General features: G+C 44.9%; 1 long non-coding RNA gene across 1 annotated transcript; it reads right to left on the bottom strand.

Moving 5' to 3' along the window:
• Window positions 1–6,831: 6,831 nt before the first annotated feature.
• Window positions 6,832–8,257, bottom strand: LOC132567543 (uncharacterized). The gene is made up of 2 exons (XR_009555092.1): window positions 8,166–8,257; window positions 6,832–7,596 (listed from the first exon to the last, which is right to left on the bottom strand). It is a non-coding gene; the product is annotated as an uncharacterized LOC132567543 (long non-coding RNA).
• Between the last annotated feature and the right edge of the window lie 460 nt (window positions 8,258–8,717).

Raw genomic sequence — 8,717 nt, forward strand, 5'->3', positions numbered from 1 at the left:
TTATACCCCGCCCTCCCCACCGAAGCAGGTCCATCAGTGGCTATTAGCCACAATGTGTGTGTGTGTATCTATCTATCTATCTATCTATCTATCTATCTATCTATCTATCTATCTATCTATCTATCTATCTATCTATCTATCTATCTATCTATCTATCTATCTATCTATCTATCTATCTATTTTGGCCACTGTGTGATACAGAGTGTTGGACTGGATGGGCCATTGGCCTGATCCAACATGGCTTCTCTTATGTTCTTATGAATTCCACATTTTAATCAAATCCTTGCTACTTCTCTATTCTTCCCTTTAGGTGGCACCAGGGCCTTTGTTTGATTGGTTTCTGTGCCCAAAAGTCCCATCTCCAATTTCCTAAATGATCATAATTGATTTCCAGGTCTTTAAATCCCTACTGGCTGTGGGAAAGCTGCCCAAAGATTATGTTTATGTTTTTGTAAATTATTTTAGCTTGGTTTCACTTGTTTAATTATGTGTTTTGTTTGGCTTTAATAGTTTTTCAGGCTTTTTTCATTACATATGTTTTTAATTTGCTAGCTGCCTCGGTAGCCCTGATGAGGACAGAAAGGTGAGGTTTAAGGTGTAAAACAAATAAAACATTAGACTATTGCCAGTCCGCGGTAAGTCACCAACTTGGGTGCTAATCTGATAATTTCTTGTCCATAGCAGTGCCATAAGTATCTGTGATTTTCTGCTTTCCAAATGAAGCTGTATATTTATTGCAGTGTCTCAAATGGCAGCAGGTTGTCTCATATTATTATTGGATCTGCCAGGAAAACCCCCAGATATTTATGTGCACAAGCTGTTGCCTAAGTATAGCAATTGTGCACGCAATGCAAACAGTAATCCAGATATGTACTTCCTGTACGTGCTTTTCAATGGGAGGTATGATACGCAATTGTTAGGTGCAAAAGGGATTCGGATCTGTTTTGTGAAAACGGTACAACTGTGTTTGCTTACAAAGGAAAGTAAGGAATATTCATCACAAGAAGTAGTTAGATTTCATGAGCCTTTTAGGATTGCCAAGTCCAATTCAAGAAATATCTGAGGACTTTGGGGGTGGAGCCAGGAGACATTGTGGGTGGAGTCAGGAGCAAAGTTTTGAAAAACATAATTGAACTCCAAAGGGAGTTCTGGACATCACATTTAAAGGAACAGCACACGTTTTAAATGCTTCTTTCCACTGGAAATAATGAAGGATAGGGGCACCTTCATAGAATTGGACCCCCTGGTCCAATCTTTTGAGAACTTGGAGGGTGTTTTGAGGAGAGGCACTGGATGCTATGCTGAAAATTTGGTGTCTCTATCTCATAAAAAACAGCCACCCAGAGCCCCAGATACCCCAGATTAATTTTCCATTATACCCTATGGGAATCAATCTCCATAGGGTATAATGAAGTGCCCAGCAGACATTTCTCTCCCCTCCCCCCTGTTTCTGATTACTCTGGGGATTGGCATCTCTATGCACGAGTTGCTGAACTTCCAACTTCTTCAAAATAACACAGCAACCAAAGGTTCAAGTTTACCTTTCCTGTGCAAACAACCTCTGAAAAGACTGTGCAACCAACAGAGGTTCTGGGCTGCTTTCACAGCCACTGGGAACAGCCATGTTGTTCTGCCTGCTCCCCCCGCCCCCATTCAGTCTTAAAGACACAGGCACACCATCCCAAGAGGAATTCTAGCAGACATTTCCCTCCCCCCCCCCTTTCTAATGATCCTGAAGCGGGGGAGGGCCTCCAAACTGGGGGATCCCCTGCCCCCACCTGGGGATTGGAAGCCCTAGAGCCTTTGCTTATCAGTGGCTATCTGAGGGAGGGGCTGTGGCTTGATGGGAGAGCAACTGCTTTGCGTGCAGAAGGTTTCTGGTCAATCCTCAGCATCTCCAGTTGAAAGGAAATTTCCAGTTGAAATTGTGTCTCTGTGCCCCACCAAATTTTACATCCTGTCTACAGCCCTGGTTCATGTTTTGGTGTAGTGGTTAAGTGTGCAGACAGTTTGGTGTAGTGCTTAAGTGTGCAGACTCTTATCTGGAAGAACCAGGTTTGATTCCCCACTTTTCTACTTGCACCTCCTGGAATGGCCTTGGGTTAGCCACAGCTATTGCAGGAGTTGTCCTTGAAAGGGCAGCTGCTGGGAGAGCCCTCTCAGCCCCACCCACCTCACAGGGTGTCTGTTGTGGGGAAAGAAGATATAGAAGATTGTAAGCCGCTCTGAGTCTCTGATTCAGAGAGAAGGGCGGAGTATAAATCTACAGTCTTCTTCTTCTTCTTTGCTTCAAAAGCAGAGGAATAAAACCCCTTCCAAAGTCAGTTGGAGAGTCTCAGATAGTGGGAGATCTTCCTTATGTAGTTGGCTTATGGCTTATGGCTTATGCCAGGGGTCACTAAACCTATGTAAATTAAGCCCATGAGCACCTTTAAATGTTTAGAGGGGGTAGAGAGTGCTACCCCAAAATGGCTGCCGCAGGAGGTAAAGGCAAGTCCCAAAGGGCTGCCTCAGGAGGTGGTACCAAATGGAATAGCTTGGGAAGAAAGAAAACCTGAAGGGGGAAATGACAAAGGAAAGCCCAGATGCTTATTAGTCCTGATCCTCCAGTGTAAACCCTTTAATTTGAATGAGGGCAGCCAGTAGAAAGCTCTACAGTGGCCTTTCCCACTTTCTGAAAAGCTCTGCGGGATCCAAAATAAATACTGGCAGATGCCCTGGCACTCAAAAGCAGCAAACTGGGGAACCCTGGTTTATGCGATGGCATCAAATAGATTCTACTTATTTATCACCAGTATCCTCTGTACATGTTAACAAAGTGCAGAACTGCTTCTCAATTGTGCTTCAGTGCAAGATTATTTGCTGACCTGTTTTATAAGCATATAAATGTTCAGATACTCTCTCTTTTCAATCAGTTGCCCTTCTGCAAGGGACAGTCACTTTTTACAGCAGCAGAACAATGAGAGAGCCATATTTTGCAAGATTAAACCTCCATGCGGGAATGATTTATGCGTCAATAAAACCAAACAAAAACTAATTGGGTAGGGTGAGACTACCAAAAATTATGTCTGCAATGAAAAAAAAAAAGCAGAAGTAGAACTAATTACCCTAGTTCAGTGTTCCGTTTAGCTATAATTCTACAGTCAATTAGTATTCTGTTTAATTGTACAATTAATGAACATATAAATTAAATTCATAGTTTATTTCTAGCACTAAATTACTTATTTGAATTGCCTTTGTAAAAAAAAATAGAAAGCCAAAACACATGCGATTCACTGCACACATTATTAAAATGACTTCAGCAATCTCGGTTCCAAACATCTCTTAATTGTTAAACAATTACCCTCCGATTATTGTTAGATTCTGGCTCATGTTATTGGAAAATAATTTAATTTCCTTTTCCCTCCAAGAACAAACAATTACCAGCTTTACACAAAATTAACTCTCTTCCTTCCTTTTTCTTTCTTCTCTTACACATAAGTAAACAACTTTCCAGAGGTCCCTAAACCAGGACACCTGTAGGTAGAAGTCAAATGTCTTTAGTTACTGGTCTTCTAATTGCTTTGCTATTCCTGAAGAACAACAGAAGCTTCAATCACAGTTAATTGGGAACTGTAAAAAGGGGGGGTCTTCTCAATAACCATCCAGTTTAGAGCTGATTGACACACATATCTGCTTCACTTGGCAATTTGTCATGATAGTTCACAGCTGATGTTAATTTATTCCTTTTAATTGTATTTATTTACAAATGTTACAACGTGCCTTTCTGCCCTCACAAGGGTACCAAGTCAGCTAACGATTTAAAACATACATAATATCCCGTTTTGAAATCATTACAATCCCGCCCAACCCCACAAGTAATTAAAACAAATTAAGAGGCAGGTGGATTCATAAGGGAGTAGGCAGTCCTTCCCTATATGTTAGTCCAACTTCCAATCCATATAGGGTTTTGAAGGTCAAGACCAGCACATTGAATTGTACCCAGAAACAAACTAGAAGCCAGAGAAGAAGAAGAAGAAGAAGAAGAAGAAGAAGAAGAAGAAGAAGAAGAAGAAGAAGAAGATGCAGATCTATACCCTGCCCTTCTCTCTGAATCAGAGACTCAGTGGCTAAAAATCGCCTATATCTTCTCCCCCCACAACAAACACCCTATGAGGTGGGTGGGGCTGAGAGGGCTCTCACAGTAGCTGCCCTTTCAAGGGCAACCTCTGCGAGAGCTATGGCTAACCCAAGGCCATTCCAGCAGTTGTAAGTGGAGGAGCGGGGAATCAAACCCGGTTCTCCCAGATAAGAGTCCGCACACTTAACCACTACACCAAACTGGCTCTCCAGTGCAGATGGACCAAGACTGGATTGATGTGGTCCTTATGACCCTCTCCAGTCGACTTCCTGGCTGCAGCTGCCTGTACCAAGTTTAAGAAGAAGAAGATATTGGATTTCTATCCCACCCTCCACTCTGAATCTCAGAGTCTCAGAGCGGCTCACAATCTCCTTTACATTCCTTCCCCACAACAGACACTCTGTAGTAGGAAGGTAAAGCTGAGAGAGCTCTCCCAGAAGCTGCCCTTTCAAGGACAACTCTGCAAAAGCTATGGCTGACCCAAGGCCATTCCAACAGTTGCAAGTGGAGGAGTGGGGAACCAAACCCGGTTCTCCCAGATAAGACTCCGCACACTTAACCGCTACACCAAACTGGAACACTTCTCAAGGGCAGCCCCAGGTAGACCACATTGCAGTAATCTAATCTAGAAATATTTATTAAAATATTTATATCCGGTAGCTCAAGGTGATTTACATGTCAAAACTGAAACATCACACTTTAAAACTACACATCATATGTTACTCCTCCCCACAACAGATGACTGATGTTTCTGCCCTCATAAAAAGCCTTGGCAAGTCCCATGTCCTTTTGTAGCCTCCCGAGAAGTTCTCATTTCAGGGAACCCATTCCGTAAAGTGGAAGCTACAGTAGAGAAGTAGTCATGTCTCTGGTTGATGTCAGGACAACCTTAAAAGGGGGAATAAGCCAGTAGATGGCAGTCTGAGGACTGGGATTTGCACATGAAGGCATATGGGAGGAGACAGTCCTTTAGATATGTCCTATGACAGAAAAGTCATTAAAGGTCATAATCACCCTCTTAAACTGGACTCAGAAACAAACCAGGAGTCGATGTAGCTTTTTTATTATAGGCAAGGTATGTTCCCATCAGCTTGCTCCTGGTGACATTTGGGTGAGTTATCATTTTGAGACAGCTGCAGTTTCTGGGTTGTGCTCCAAGAGCAGCCTATCACAGACTGCAGTACAGTAGTCTATCCATGAGTTTACAAAAGTGTGGATCAGCATGGCCATCTTGGCTGAGTCTAAGAAAGCAGAGAGTTGGCAAACCAAATGGAGCTGATGGAAGGCCAACCTGTTTTTCAGACAGCAATTATGAGCCCATAAACATACCCAAGCTCTTGGCTTGCACAAAGTCTTCTGAGACTTGCCAGCATTGGCATCCCACAAGTTTCCATTCTTATGTCAATTTAGTACAATGAGGCTGCCATCACACACACTAAATAACACACTTTCAATCCACTTTCAATGTACTTTCCAACCGGATCTTGCAAGTTCACACAGTGAAATCCAGTTGGAAAGTGCACTGAAAGTGGATTGAAAGTGCATTATTGCGTGCATGTGATCGCAATGAACCTTCTCTGGCATGTAGTAGGTTTCCCTGCTTGCAATTCCTGTTAGCAGCCGTGACTAGAATGGACAATGTTGTTCACCAAGGGATGGACAGCAAGGATATGGTTTTACTTAACTTTCTCCAGAACATGACATAGGGATTCTGACCCCCATGGCAGGTGTAACGCTATGATCACGTGTTCTGATAATGACAATAGCTCAGTGGTAAAGCAACTACTTAGCATGCAGAAGGTCCCAAATTCAATACTTCATCTCTCTGTTTGAAAGAATATTGGAAGCCGGACTTGGAATGGCCTAAGAGAGTCCTCATTCTTAGTTAAAGACCATTAAGAACATAAGAGAAACCATGTTAGATCAGGCCAGTGGCCCATCCAGTCCAACACTCTGTGACACACAGTGGCAAATATATATATATATATAACCTGTTTTTCCACAGAGCTCAATACGGCTGACAACTTCACAATCAAAACTCATTGAAAACAGCAAATCTCCAAGAAATCTACATTAGCTATCAATGACTAAGAACAGCAGCTAAGGGATTTGGAGGGGCATTGATTGGATTAGATAAAGATATGGAGCAGAGTTCCATCAGTGGCTAATACGGCTATTATCCACAGAGTATTGTTGGAACTCTCTGTCTGGGGCAAGTGATGCTCTGTATTCTTGGTGCTTGGGGGGGGCACACTGGGAGGGCTTCTAGTATCCTGAGTGGGTGGGGATGTTGTGTGATGTCCCCAATGTGATGGCATCACCCAGAAGTGAAGTCATCACACTGGAGATATCGTGCGGGGATGCTCTGGTATTTGGGCGAAACTATGATTTCCCCCTCAAAATCTTAGAGTTTGCCCAACTATCAGATCCTAGTCTTGAACTCTAAGCACTACACCACACTGTCTTCTCTAGGGGGCTGCTCTTGAACAGTAGCGATCAGGCAGGCCTGGGTGAGTCATGCAAGTTGGGTGATAGCAAGTCATCCAGCCTGCCAGAGTCCCCCCTGAGGTAAGGAACACAACAGCACGCAGCTGAGCCCACACGAGGCAAGATGAGGGAGGTGGTATATCCCAACTCATTTTGTGATCTTTCACAAGAATGAAGAACCTGGGGCAGATCTTATTGGAAATCACTTGATACCACACACTTCCTAGTCTGCTTCTGTTATATTTTAGTCCAAAATCGCTCAAAATAAATATTCAAAGGGCACAACAACTCCACCGTTCCATTATAGATTTCAGCGCTTTCAATTTTTCCTAAGTAGCAATACAGCTTGGTTGACATCTGAAGGAGGTCTTTCCTTACAGGTATGTTTGCCTTGCTGACAAGAGGAGAGCTTTTATCTAGCTAATCGAGAAACCAAAGATCTCCGTAGCTGAAGCTATTCTGCACCCATACCTGGTGTTTCTTTGCCTCTAAGCTTTCTGCAGTGTTCTTCCTTGCCTGTGAAGCTGGAGGCGATGTTAGAGCAGCAGAAAGGTTCCTGTTGCTGCTGGGGTTTTGTTGTAAAGCTGTTTTTTTTTTTTTTTATCACATCTGTTCCAAACAAGTCTTTTGTTTAAAATGCGTTCCCGAGGGTCATGGTCACTCTTCAGCTCTTTTCTTACAGAGAATAAATCCAACTCGGAAACAAGGTGGTGGAGTGTTGGGGGGATAAAGCAAAGGGGAAGGAGGAAAATTAACTGGTTGCTGAAGAAACAGAAGCAGAGGAGATGGAACACCAGAGGCAGAAGAGGACTCTCCAGCAATGCAGACCTAACTAGAAAAGAGGGGCCACAGGTATTCTTTAGTTCACCTTCCTAGTGAAGTGGCTGCCTCCGCGCCAGAGATTCCATCTTCTGTTATGGATTTCTATCAGAACATTTGGGAAATGGTGCTCCAGACAACATGAACCTTAAGGATTCTTAGGAAAGGGACTGAAAAATAAAACAGGCCATATTTTAATGTCAACATTGTAATTGTTAAGAAGAAGAAGATATTGGATTTATATCCCACCCTCCACTCCCGAATCTCAGAGTGGCTCACAATTTCCTTTCCCTTCCTCCCCCACAACAGACACCCTGTGAGGTGGGTGGGGCTGGAGAGGGCTCTCACAGCAGCTGCCCTTCCAAGGACAGAGAGCGGCCTACAATCTCCTTTACCTTCCTCCCCCACAACAGACACCCTGTGAGGTGGATGGAGCTGAGAGGACTCTCACAGCAGCAGCCCTTTCAAGGACAACCTCTGCCAGAGCTATGGCTGACCCAAGGGCATTCCAGCAGCTGCAAGTGGAGGAGTCAAACCCAGTTCTCCCAGATAAGAGTCCACATACTTAACTACTACACCAAACTGGCTCTCTTAAAACAGTCAATATTTGTCATGCCCCTAGTGGCCCCCGCCACGCCCCGCCATGGCCGCTGCTCTGGGTGTGCCCTGACTCTGCTCTGGGCCCGTCCAGGCATCCCAGAGGTCTCAGAATTGGGAGGGCAAAGCTGGGTTACTTCACCTCTTTTGCTCTTGCCTCTCCCCAGCTATGCTTGGGTTCCACTCCCTCTCTCTCTGTTGGTCACCCTTCTGCTGCATCAGTCTGCTTCCTCCTCGACCCCTCAGCCTCTTGCCTTTTATCCTTTCCCCAGCCCTCTCCCTGCCTCCCAGGTCCCCCCCCCCCCCGGCTGGCTCCGCCCTCACTCATAAGTGAGGACACTGAGGTGGGGTTCCCAGGGGCATGCCCTTCTTGGGGCTGCTGAGGTAGCTGGGGTGTCGGTGTTGTGTTTGGCTTGAGGGTTTGGCCTTCCTCACTCTCTCTGCGGGGCATTGTTTTGGCCTTCCCCTCCTCACTGCTGCAACTGCAGCTCTGCCAGCTTCCCCGGGGGTGGGGGCGTCGGCTCTTCGGACTAGCGGGTAACTCGACTGATGGGACCTCGCCTGGAGGCTGCGAGGTATGTTGGGGCCCCGAGGTGTGAGGGTAGGGTGGGGGGGCTCCCAGCGGAGTCCTGTCTCAGCCAGGATGGGACAATATTGTAATGTCAATATTGTAATAAAACAGTCAATATTGTAA

The sequence above is a fragment of the Heteronotia binoei genome, chromosome 2 (genome assembly GCF_032191835.1).
Source record: "Heteronotia binoei isolate CCM8104 ecotype False Entrance Well chromosome 2, APGP_CSIRO_Hbin_v1, whole genome shotgun sequence".
NCBI classification, from domain to species: Eukaryota; Metazoa; Chordata; class Lepidosauria; order Squamata; family Gekkonidae; genus Heteronotia; species Heteronotia binoei.